Source organism: Triticum dicoccoides, chromosome 1A, assembly GCF_002162155.2.
Source record: "Triticum dicoccoides isolate Atlit2015 ecotype Zavitan chromosome 1A, WEW_v2.0, whole genome shotgun sequence".
Classification (NCBI taxonomy): Eukaryota; Viridiplantae; Streptophyta; class Magnoliopsida; order Poales; family Poaceae; genus Triticum; species Triticum dicoccoides.
In genome coordinates, this window is record NC_041380.1 from 604,802,727 (window position 1) to 604,815,716 (window position 12,990).

The window sequence follows — 12,990 nt, forward strand, 5'->3', positions numbered from 1 at the left end:
CCCCCTGCATAAATAAATACATATATGTTTAATTGTTATAGGGAAATGCCCACATGTAGTTAAGATATTGTGTAAGGGGTGGGTTGGCGCAAAGCATTGCAGGAAGAATCTGGTGGCGGGAGCTCTCCAAGTCCTCCTCTGTTGCTTCGCGCCGCTGATTGCCGGGTACTTGGTACTCAAAGAATTTCCTCTCTACCCGACGACCCTCAAGAGTGGCGATCACCTCACCAGAAGGAGTTGCCTCTAGACGACATACTACAATTTAATAACTATGATGTGTTAGTAATTCTAAACGCTATGTGTGTTTGCCTTCTCTGTGTTTTTTAGGCTATCTCGTTTGTCTTGTACTATGATTTTAGTATGTAAATAAAGCTATGAAATTATATAGTATAGTGATATTAGGCAATATGGGCAGTTGGATCTAATATAATTGGATGGCTGAAGTTGAGTGGGTTCAGTTACGTAACCATGTGGCACAGCATAAAGCGTTGGATATAGCAATCTAACAGTTAGTTTGTCCCGATGCCACCACTCTACATCACTGCTTCCTAACCGTTTCTATTTGAAGACTCAAGACAGTTAATGCTAAAAATGGACAAGAGTCGACGACTCAAGATAAGGATATTCATGTGCACTTATCCAGATACTTCTATAAGAGATGTTTTTCCTTCCCGTATGCTCATGTTGACGAGGTAAACAAGAACATGCAAGCAGGTAAATACAATACATTTACCCGGATAGTTAGGGGTCAACTAGGCAAATTGGAAAATTTATAGTACTATATTAAGAACGAATGTCACCTTTGATCCCACTGGCCAGTCCATTAGTATAAGGGCATCAATGCATGGCGTGACTAATGTAATGAACCAGCTTGTAGAACCATGTTATTAGTGGTCAGCATGCAACATAATGCATCTCATATCATGGCTTCATCATATTTTTTGCATGTTTGAAATCTTATGCAGAGTGTTTAAAATATGCTTCTAAATCAGTGTTGTGATTGAGATGGTGTCAAACAACTAAGCCGGTCTTTTACAAAGCCCTTGATATCATAAACCACTCCTAATCTCGCGGAAATCCCCGCTAACCTCTCTCATCCGAGCAGACTTGTGTGCTCATGCTTCAACTTGAACGTGCATCTTACCCCCTTTTTTGTGGGGGCTCTAGACTTTTCTGGACTGGCGCTATGCCGCTCTAGCCTTCTCTCCTCCTCTGCTTTTCCTCCTCCCTCTCTCCACATAATCTTGTTCTTGTTCTCTAATCTCCTACTATTTCTCCCATCTACTTTTCTGATTACTCCGCTTTCCCTCCTGCTATTTTGTTGCCTCTCCCTCGTTTTTCCCTTCGCTAGTTAGATGTGAATATGGACATATCTTCTACTCGCATGGAAGATCCTGATGCTCTTCCGCAGAAGGCGGATCTGAGAAGAGATGGAGTAAATCAAGTCTCGCAGCTTTCCTCTCGGGTTGTGAGGTCAGATCCCGGGATTGAACTCAACATGCAAGCGTTGTTGATCAATGAGCCGGAGGTAGTTCATATTCAGGCTGAGCAGTACAGGCAAGAAGAGGGTCAGGATGCAGAGTTCAATATTCTGATGAAGCTTGCATCTACAGGAGGTCCTATCAGGGTTCTTTCCCTGCAGGCTGTGCGGTAATCTATGGCTAGAGCATGGAAGGATAACTATTATGGTATATCACAATTATCAAGGTACATCTTTGTGGCTCATTTTCGTTCTTTGGATGCTGTTATGTTTGTCATTACTCTTCAGCCTTGGAGCATGGGTTCAGACAATTTCTTGCTTGAATGGATGGATCCAGAGGAGCAAAATAGGAATATTCAGGACTATAAGTTTGACACTATCTACGTGACTATTCGGATTTATGGTATTCCCATGAGATTTAGAACTCAAGCTCTACTTGCAAACATCTTGCAAAGTGTTGGCCAGATCTCAGAATTTCATCCTATAAATCAGAGTATGATATTTGCTAGGGAGAATTACATTTGGGGTACCATTAAAGCTCAGGTTAGTAAAGCAGTCACAGATAGAGTTTGGGTTTCTTTTGCCAAGGATTCTGCTGGTTGGGCTTACTTATTCTATGAGAAAATTGGCAAAATCTGCACTTTTTCTGGAGTTATGTTTCATAGTGTTCAGCATTGCAAGATCAGAAATAGTGTTCTCATTTCAAGAAACAGGCTGCAAGTTTCTTTGGAAGAAATCTCACCAAATAGATTTGGGCAGTGGATGACTAATGCAGAGTTGATTCCTACTCTTTCAGGAGGAAATGTTCAGGCAGAAGCAAATTCATTCTCATCTTTCATCAATCCTCAGCTAGCAAGGTTGCAGAAGCAGTTCATAGAGGATCCCAAAGGAAAAGGAAAGATGTCAAAAGAGGATTCTGCTGAAAAAGGAAATCAGAAGGTATTATCTTTAAGGAAAATTAATGAACAAAATAAAAGAATGGAAGGAGAGTTCATTCACAGTCAGCAACAGAGTCAAAGTGGTGATTTAATGGATACAACGGTGTTACCAGATGCAGGTAATAAGGAGATAGATGTTGGGCAAAGCAATTACATAGAAGGAGGGCAAGTTGAAGCTCTTCAACATTCAGTACAACAAAGTGGTGCTCTTGCTGACCCGGAGCAGATAGGGGGTGCAAAACAGTCGGGCCCGTTATCTCAGCAGTTGCCAGGCTCTCGGTGCACGTCTGCTGAAGAGATGCATATTCAGGGACAGAGATATGAGCCAGATTTGGACCAGCAGACTGCCCAAAATAATCCTCTTCGCCTCGCAGATATTCCTAGTTGGTGCGTTGTCCCTTCATCTCACTTTGTGCAGACTTCCCCTACCTCTGCTATTCAAATGCATTTGGAGGACATAGTTTCCGGTGCAAATGTCGCTATTTGTCCTTCCCCTTCCCCGGGCGCAGTGCTTTTCCCTTCTCCTACCCGCCATCCCATTCCCTCGCCTACTCGATCCAGTCCCAAACGTACATCCGCCTCACTTTTTGGTATCCCCTCTCCTCCGGCGAAGAAGGCTGCCAGTCAATCAAGCTTACTCGGTGCTCTGCCAGACACGCAAGTTTTCATTGGACAATCTTATCCAGCTGGTGGTGTGGGAGCCGCCCCTGTTCTTAGTGACGGTGTTGCCAACACTGTGGTAAAGAGTTCAGTCAGAGGAGTTTTTTGGGGGGCGCTGAGTTTCCTGGATCCACAACATCTCAACAGAGCTACCATCGATCTAGGAATATCAGATGGGACATTCCTCCGAACGGCGAATCTGGAAGCGTGCGTCCTAATTTCTATGGGTTTCTTCGCAATCGTGCTCGTTCTTCCACTTGGAAGCGCGACAGCGGATCGGCTCAACTAGACAGTAGCAATAATGTGTGCACAAGCCGATGCAAAAATTTGGGGAGCATGTCTTTTGAAGCTAGCACTGAACATTTATCAGTTATGGCATTTCGTCAGCACGAAGTAGGAAGCTATGATCCCTCGACCCTGAGCACACCTTCGCCGTCTGTCAGTGAGGGTACAGTTGGATCCCGTCAGGGGGCTTTCTCTCCTCCTGGCATTGATCGCCTTCATCACAAGGGTTTGCATGTTCATGGTAGCATTTGTAGCCCTACAACTCAAGTCACAATGGAAAATCAAGATGACTCTAGTACACTGGATATCAACAAGAATCAGTCTGGACATAACATGGAGTTGGATGATGATGCAGATAGGAACTTAGCGCAATCCTTTTCTCGGGCAGTGGCGCATGGCCCTAACGCGCCTTGGGCGCCATGAAAGCCATAGCTTGGAATTGCCGAGGTACGGGCCGGGGCCTCGGTAGCGATCGAATGTTGTTCCTAGCAAATCTGATCCGTTCTACGAAAGCTCAGGTAATATTTGTTTCAGAAATCAAATCTTCGAAGGTTCATTCGGTTGATCTTGTTAATAGGTTTGATGTGGCTAACAGTTTTGTTGTTCCTTCTAGAGGTGCTTCAGGAGGGCTCTGGCTTATGTGGAATGATGATCTTAAAATCTCTGTTCATAGTTCCTCCTTTCACTTTATCCTAGCCAATGTAGTTCATCTAGCCTCGGGGGTTCACTTTTGTTTGATATGTATATATGGTGATCCTTATCATAGGCAGACTAGTGCCATTTGGAATCAGGTTTCCACTTTTGTGTATGATAACCTCGGAAAACCCATGATATGTATGGGAGACCTTAATGATATTTTGTATGATACAGATGGCTGTAATGGTAGTGTAAATTATTTTCGTATGTCTGCTTTTCGTTCTATTGTCAAAAACTGCGGTTTCTTTGACATCGGTTTTAGTGGTCCTGCTTACACTTGGCGCAATAGGCAGCACACTGTTAATCCTATTTACAGACGTTTGGATCGTTGTCTTGTTAATGCTGATTGGTGTGCTCATTACCACAATACTAAGGTGCTTAATTTACCTATCATCGTTAGTGACCATGCTCCCATACTTATTTCTACTGATGGTAGTTTTGTTAAACCTAAGCAGACTTTCAAATTTGAAAATTGGTGGTTAATGGAGAAGGATTTCAGTAGTTTTGCTAAGTCTGCTTGGAACAATGCTAGAGCAGGCTCTTTTGTTGCAAAAACCTCTTCTTTGGCAGGGGCTTTGAAAACTTGGTGTAGGAAGAAGAAACCTTTTCAGCAAGAGCTTCAGGAACTAGAATCTAGTATCAAGCAGATTTAGGAGCTTCCAATCAATCAGCAAGATCATGCTTTAGAAAATTCGCTTATTCTCAGGTATGAGCAAACTCTCTCTAAACTGAATAGTTTTTATAAGCAAAGAAGTAAGAAGGGATGGGCTACTGATGGTGATCGTAATACGAAATTTTTTCATCAAGCTGTGCTTAAGAGAAGGAAAAGGAATACTATCTGCTCGGTTAAGGATGAAAATAATATTGTGCATTTTAAGCCTAGTCTCATTGCTAATACCTTTGTTAATTATTTCAGATATATCTTCTCTTCCACTCATATCAACTGTGGTAGACCTTTTCTTGCTTCTCAATTACCGGAGGGCTCTTTGGACCCTACTTATTTAATTCCGGATAAAAATGAGGTCTTGCAGATTTTGAAGGACATGAGGTTGAATGCTTCTCCAGGGCCAGATGGTTTTAATGTCGAGTTTTATTTGGCTACTTGGAATTGGATAGGAGACGATGTCACTCAATTGGTAGTCATTTTTTATAGAACAGGTATATTGCCCTCTCACGTGAGTGATACAAACATTGCTCTCATTCCAAAAAAACTTGTTCCTCAGGTTCCTATGGATTATCGTCCCATTAGTCTTTGCAATGTTATTTATAAAATCATTGCCAAATCTTTAGCTAATCGTCTTAAGCCTCATCTTCCAGATTATATACACCCTGCTCAACAAGCTTTCATTGAAGGTAGAAGAATTAGTGACAATATCATTATTGCTCAAGAGATTTCTCACTCTTTTGCTCTTTGTTCTTGGAATCACCTTGCTTTCATGCTTAAAATTGATCTTGCTAAGGCTTTCGATCGTTTAGAATGGAGCTTCATTGTTTCAGCTCTTGCACGTAAAGGATTGCATGCTCATTTCATAAATTTGATTTATGAGTGCATTTCTTCTCCTACTTTTTCTGTGGTCATTAATGGTAGGCTTTCTCATAAATTCAAAAGTTCTAGGGGTATTCGTCAAGGTTGTCCTATGTCCACTTATTTGTTTGTTATTGCCATTAATGAATTATCTCTTGCTCTTAACGAAGCTTTAGCTGCTCATAGTCTTCAGGGTATTTTGCTTGGACCAAATTGCCCCCCGATTCACTCTCTTTTGTTTGCAGATGATTTGTTGGTATGTGGTCAAGCTACTGTTCAGGAAGCTAATGCTATGGCCAACATTATCAATCATTTTTGTTCCATGTCAGGTCAAACTCCAAATTGGGCCAAGTCTGCTATTATGTTTAGTGCTCATGTTAGTTAGGCTGTTATTCAAGATATTAAGCAGATTTTTCCTGTTTCTAACATGGATGCTAATTTTTCTCATCTTGGTCATCCTCTTATTCTTCCTGCTAATAATAGATCTGCGGCCTACAATTTTGTTTTGGATAAATTCATGAATAAGCTTCCTGCTTATAAGGCCAACTTGCTCTCTCATGCAGCTAGGCTTGAATTGATTAGATCAGTTTTTTCTGGTATTCTTGTTTACTATATGGCTAATATTTTATTTCCTAAGAAGTTCATAGCCAAACTCACTGCTATTATTAGGAACTTTTGGTGGACAAGTATTAGAGAGCATAATTCGAGCAAAAGCTTGTGTCTTAGGGCTTGGAAGGATATTTGTTATTCTAAAAAAGAGGGTGACCTTGGTATTAGGAACTTACAAGCCATTAATGAAGGCCTGATGCTTGCAGCTGCTTGGCGTATAGCGAAAGATTCTTCTTCCCATCTCCATCTTGTTCTTAAGTCCAAATACTTCCATGATTCTTCCATCTGGACTGCTAGCCCTTCTAATCCAAAATCAGCTTTTTGGTCCTCCATTCTCAAAATACTGCCCAAACTCAAAGCTCATTCTTTTTATCAGATTACTCAAGGTAATATTTCTATATGGAGCACCCCTTGGTGCTCGCGTTGGAATGCTATTTATGATCATCTTATTATTCAACCTTCAGGATATAGTTACCCTTCTCTTGTTAAAGATCTTTGGGTTCCTGATAGGAAAGAATGGAATTCTACCCTTATTTACTCTCTTTTCCAACAACCTCTTGCTTCTACTATTATGCAGACTGATATTATTCAAGAGGACGGTCCAGATATTCTGTGTTGGGACCTTACCCCTAATGGTATTTGTACTTCTAAATCTACTTATAAGCTGTGTTTGCAGGATATTCATGCCAATCCTAGATTTGCACCTTCTCAGGTTTCTTTGCAGGTCAAGAATCTTCTAAATGAGGCCTGGAAACAAAAGATGATGATTCCCAGGGTAAAAACTTTTGCTTGGAGGCTTCTTAGAAAAGCTCTTCCCACAGGTTTGAGAGCTGGCCGCTTCTCCGTGCACATATCTCAACTTTGTAGCAGATGCGGTAAGCCTGAGGATGAGATGCATTTATTTTTTCTTTGTGATTTTGCTAGAGCTGCTTGGTTTCTGAATCCTTGGTGCATTAGAATGGATATTTTAGTTCAAAGTAATCCTAATATTCACAGTATTTTCCTTGCTCTGATTAATATGAATCATCCTCATGCTTCTCTACCCAACATTCTCAACTTTATGTGGTGTCTTTGGAAAGCTAGGAATGATTATTTATTTAGTAGGAAAAAATCTCTTCCTTATCATATTAACACTGCTGCTATAGCCCTGTGTAATGAACTCGATGATTCTATACATATTTCTTCTCAGCTCAAATCCAATGAGATGGTCGGTGTTTTACCTTTTACTAATCAGATTCCTATGCAGGGGAAAACGATTAAGTCTGATCTTCAAGTTACAGGACCAAAAGTATACTCTGATGCAGCATTTAGACGCAAAAAAATTCCAGGCTTGACTCAAGGATCTGTTGCTACTGGAATTGGAATTTACCTCTCTTTACCACAAGACCAATTGGAGGTCAATGTGCAGATCCAAGCTTCTACTGTTATCACAGATACACCTTTACAAGCTGAAGCTTTGACGCTTCTTTTGGCGGCTAGAGTGGCCAAACAGCTATGCATTTCTCAGCCCACTTTCCTCACTGACAATCTGTCTTTGGCGTCATGGGCGGCTAGCAGAAAGATTAAGGAATCTACTACTCCTTGGACTATAAGGAAAATTCTGGCTGACTTCTTCTGCTACTCCTCAGACTTCAGTCCCAGGTGTTTCACATCTCCAGGGAGATCAATGGTATTGCACACAATGTAGCTCACCAGGTTCTAACATCAGTGGTAGAACCTGATATATGTTGTTTCGCTTCAGCTCATCGGAATATGACTTGCCCTGTAGTTTCTCTTCTCTCTACTTTTCAATTTCAGGGCTTTGTAATTCATGTTGTACGGTGTTTCTGAGCTGAAATAAGAAAGTTTGGCGCCTAGTGCGCCTTTTGTTGTTCAAAAAAAAACCGCTCCTATGAATAACCCTGATTTTCCTGGTCCGACCTTGAATGAAGAGCCATTTGTTCCAAATTCAAATTGGCAGAACCGCATGGTAATTTAGCTTGCTGTTCTACTAGTCAGTCTAAGATTGTCATGTCTGATCCCTGTTGTGTTTGCACCAGTCTATTATCCTAGCAACATCTAAAAAGAGCGAGAAGAAAGTAAGGAACATCTTGGAAGGGCTATGCGGCAATGCTAACAGGTAAATTCCATGCCTAGGCTGCAGCCCATTGGCGTAGTTACTCACTGCCTGCTCATGTCTTTCGCTAACCGAACCTTCGAGATCTGTCGACGTGGACATGTCTGCTATCCTGGGAGGCGAGACAGAGTACCACCCTTACATCTCCTTCACCATAAACTTTGTCTGAGGGTGTTTGATGTATATTATTTTGTGACACCAATTCTTTCATGGTATGTTGGTTTCGGTTTATACTTCGGTAGTAGATGATCCGCACCGATCAATAATGTAGTGTTTCAGAGAACCTCGAACGTATCCTGGCACAAAGTGGGACTTCTCTCTTTTTGTTCTGCTACGCTGCTGCAACTGTTTACTTCTTGTGCAGTGTTGTATTATTGGGTACATTATTGTAATTTAGAGTAACCAGAATCTATAATAATAAAATCAAGGTGAATAAGCTGGGTAATATAAACAGTTATGTTGTTCACCGGTGTGAATTTGTTTGACAAGTAGATGACCACTTTGCCCCCTTGTTGGTTGTAATTTGTATTGGTCAGCCAAAAGATCAAATACACAAATTTGCATACTTCCAAATTGAAACGTTCAATAGGAGATTGTATTGAAGAAAGTGTTCTCTTCATTACTTCCTTGCCTGTTGCCTCTGAAATACTCCCTCTGTCCCATAATATAAGAACATTTTTCAAGCTAACATAGTTTGGAAAACGTTCTTATATTATGGGACAGAGGGAGTAGTTGATAACTATTTTGCCACTTATCATTGATGATCACCAATACAAAAGTGACATTTAGAAAACATTCATACAAGTTTTGTTTTCATTGAATTCTACTTCCTCCCTAAAGAAATATAAGAGCGTTTAGATCACTACTTTAGTGATCTAAATGCTGTTATATTTCAGTGATCTAAACGCTTTTATTCTTAGCAGAGGGAGTACCTAACAAGTTGCTCATGCATGGAAATACATTTTGCCAAAAGGTAATAATAACGTACTTCAGCAAAATCCGAAATAACCATCTAAGCAAGCAATGGGACCTTGCCACATTACGTGGCATAAGAAATCCAAGTAGTTCTAAATAATATTACACCATGAAGAGAAGTCCAAAAAACACCATCCAAGCGCCCGCCACAAAGCCAATAATTGATCCAAGAAGGAAATCCATTTTAGACAAGCCATCTTCACACAACTTTGTTGGATCTCCGTTGGTTGGTGGACCTCTAGGCGGACATTGCATTGGAACTGGATGTCCACAAAGACCAGGATTTCCAATGTACATAGAGGTTGGATCATCTGTATTGAGGGTGTCGAGTTGATGCCCCGAGGGTATTCTTCCAGACAGATTATTGTATGACAAGTTTAAATAGCTCAGGTATGTCAAATCTGATAATCCCCGAGGAATTTCACCACCAAGTTTGTTCTTTGACAGGTCAAGAGACTCCAGCGATTGAAGGTTGCCAATCTTATATGGGATATTTCCACTCAACAAGTTTGATGATAGATTCAAAGATCAAACTTATGAGACCACCAAGGGAGCTTAGTTCCTCTGGGATTTCTCCGATCAAACTGTTGCAAGACAAATCAATGCTCATCAAATATAAAATATTCTTCCCATACTTAAGCACTTGCCCTTTTGTCACCACAAAAAAGCTATCATTAGACATTCCCATACCACTTGACAGATACTTGTCACTGTATCCTTCAAAGAAAATATCATAAGCTATTGAATGATTAGCAGTAGCATTGCCAGTCAAAGCTTTCAAGTTTTTTACATATTGTGGTATGGCCCCAGAAAAGTTATTATTGGATAGATCCAGAATACGAACATCATGGAGTTCCATTACTTCAATCGGAATGTGACCAGAAAAGTTGTTCGATCTTAACCGTAGAATAACCAAACCAGGCATGACTTTGCTAATCCATCCAGGTAACTCTCCGTTGAATAGGTTTTGAGTTAGGTCAAGGAAAATAAGACTTGGACATTGTTGTAGGAACAAAGGAAATCTGCTTGAAAGACTGTTGTTGCTTAGGAGAAGAGTAGTGATTTTCAAACTGAAGGAACTCATTGACTTGACTCTAGAATAGTTGCTGCTAGATGGGTTACGTTGCCTCAGCTCTTTCCGGCCACAATCGGGAAGTTCCTTTGAAAGTAGATTGTTTGAAAGATCTAAGACCCGCAATTTTTGCATTTGACAAATTGATGTTGGAATAGCCCCGGATATTAAATTGGAAAACAGAACTGCAACCTGCAGTCGTGGAGCTCGGAAATCTGACACAAACCCATTTAAAGAGTTCATGGATATGTCTAGTACCACAATTGTTGTTGGTAACTTGGGTATCAAACCAGTCAGTAGATTTGACCGCATTGAAAGTGTAATCATTGACATGAACTCCAGATTGAGTGGTAAGTCACCACTAAGTTGGTTCATGGAGATGTCCAAATGCCGAGCTTCAGAAAAGGTAGTCCAAAACCAATCTGGGATCCGACCAACTAGGCCATTGTTTGAAATATCAAGGATACGGATACTCTTCTGCCATCGAAGCCATTCAGGAAATTGGGGACCCAAATGACAAGATGAAAATGATGCCACATCCAAGCTGAACGGAGGCACCCAATGAGAATCAATAATGAGTTCCAAATTATTCTGAGATAAGTCAATGGCCTGTAAATTAATCAAACTAGCAAAATGATCTTCTGATATCACACCACTCAAGTTGTTGTTTCCAAGGTACAAGTCAGTCAAATTTGTAAGCATGCCAATCTCAACATGCACTGAACCTCTCAACTGGTTGTCACTGACATCAAGCATGGTTAAGCTAGTTAGGTTTGACACAAATTGTAATGTCGTGCCAGTGATGTTGGCATATCTCAAATTCAGCTCTTGCAAATTCTTCCAAGAACAGTTGGGTATTATGTCTATTACCTCTCTTATGTCCATGTCGATGTTGTTGGTGCTGAGATCTAGAGACCTTAGATTACACATATTTTGCATTGTTCCAGGTATCATCCCTTGGATGTTGTTCAATCCCAATGTTAAGTGTCTCTAACAAGGTCAAGTTTCCCAGCTTGTTAGGAAACGGGCATGATAGTTCATTAGCCTCTAGGTTAAGGCTCTTGAGGCTATTTACATCCCAGAACCAGTTGGGTACAGCCGGACTGCAGAACCAGTTAAAAGAGAGGTCAAGCTCCTCAAGAACTGTAAGGTTGTGTTGCACAGATGATGACGGAACATTACTCCCATTAAGCCAACAATCATTGAGAATCAGTGCAACCAAATTGGGAAGTGCATTGACCACATGGACCCAGTCAATGACTCCGCTGAGGTCGATGAAGCTCATGGTAAGATGTTGTAGCCATCGGAGATATGATAACCAAGATATATCGTCCGAGTATAAAGCATGATAATTGTAATAGTTTCTCATGTCCAGATGTACCAGTTTAGAGAGGTTGCCTACCTGAGGAGGCACTCTACCATGAAAACCCATTTAGGAGAGGTTGAGATAAGTCAAACTCTGAAGAGAGCCCAGAAATCCCGGCATAGCCATTCCAGCTCCGAGGACAATATTTCCACTTAGGTCTAGATGCTTGAGATGTGAGAGACCAAGCAATGAAGAAGATACCTGCCCGCGAAGCGAGTGGTCTTCAGGGTCGATGGCACCAGATATATAATCCTCTTCTGGAAATGGAAATAGATACTCGTTGCGGAGGTGGAGCTTCACGACGTGGCCTGTCCGGCTGTTGCAGGTGACGCCGCTCCACCGGCAGCAGTCGCGCGCACCTTGCTGCCATGAGACGAGGCGATTGTCCGGGTCGCCTGTGATGCCAGCCTTGAAGGAGAGCAGCGCAGCCCTCTCGGCCGGGATGCAGCTCCGGTTGAATGTTACACTACTCACGCTAGAGGAGGCTGTAGCTAGGATGATGATTAGGAAGAGTACCTTGTTCGGTGCAGCCATGGCGTTCGTTGTCTTGGGCTAATGAAGCTGATAAGTACTTCCTTAGACAGCAGCCATGGCGTTGTCCTGGACTTGTTTAAGGGGAGCACAAGTGAGAACAAACGTTGGGTCGGGTCGGGTCGTCTCTCGTCAACTAGACCCGTCCACAAAGTTGCAGCACTAGTGTGTGTCGGCGTGTGGTCTTTTTGCTTTATTTCACCGTGTTATGATGGCAATCCTGTACGAACAGCAACGCTACTGTAGCAGTGTTTGGAATATGGAATATGCTACTCCACGGCATAGTTCACACGAAGCGAATCAGATTCCCAATACGTACGGGTTGAACGCTCACATCTATGAACAATCCTCCATGCTTAGAGCATCTCCAGCCGTGTCCTTAGAAAGGCCTCCCCAGATGATTTTTTCGCGCCAGCGCCGAAAAAACGGCCCAGTCGTGCCTCTAGGAGCCTAATTTTCGCTGGCCTGTGCCGAAAACAGCGTCGGCAGACCCAGGCCGAACCCGGCGCGCTGGGGGCGCCCGGGGGCGCCGGGGCGAGCTGTTTTAGCGCGAAAAAGCCGCGGGCCAGCCGCGTCAGCGACACGGCGCCTCGTCTTCCCCCAACAGCCTCGGTTCCCGTGGGGAATCAATGGCAAGGCTGCCGCCGGTCAGCCTGGCCATTGATTCCTCACGAGCGGCGCGTCACGGGACAGCGCGCTGACGCCTCCCCTCCGTCGCACGCGTACACACCGGCGCG

At 42.4% G+C, this 12,990-nt stretch overlaps 1 pseudogene; it reads right to left on the reverse strand.

Moving 5' to 3' along the window:
* Nucleotides 1-9,386: 9,386 nt before the first annotated feature.
* Nucleotides 9,387-12,256, reverse strand: LOC119357133 (annotated as a pseudogene).
* Nucleotides 12,257-12,990: the final 734 nt, after the last annotated feature.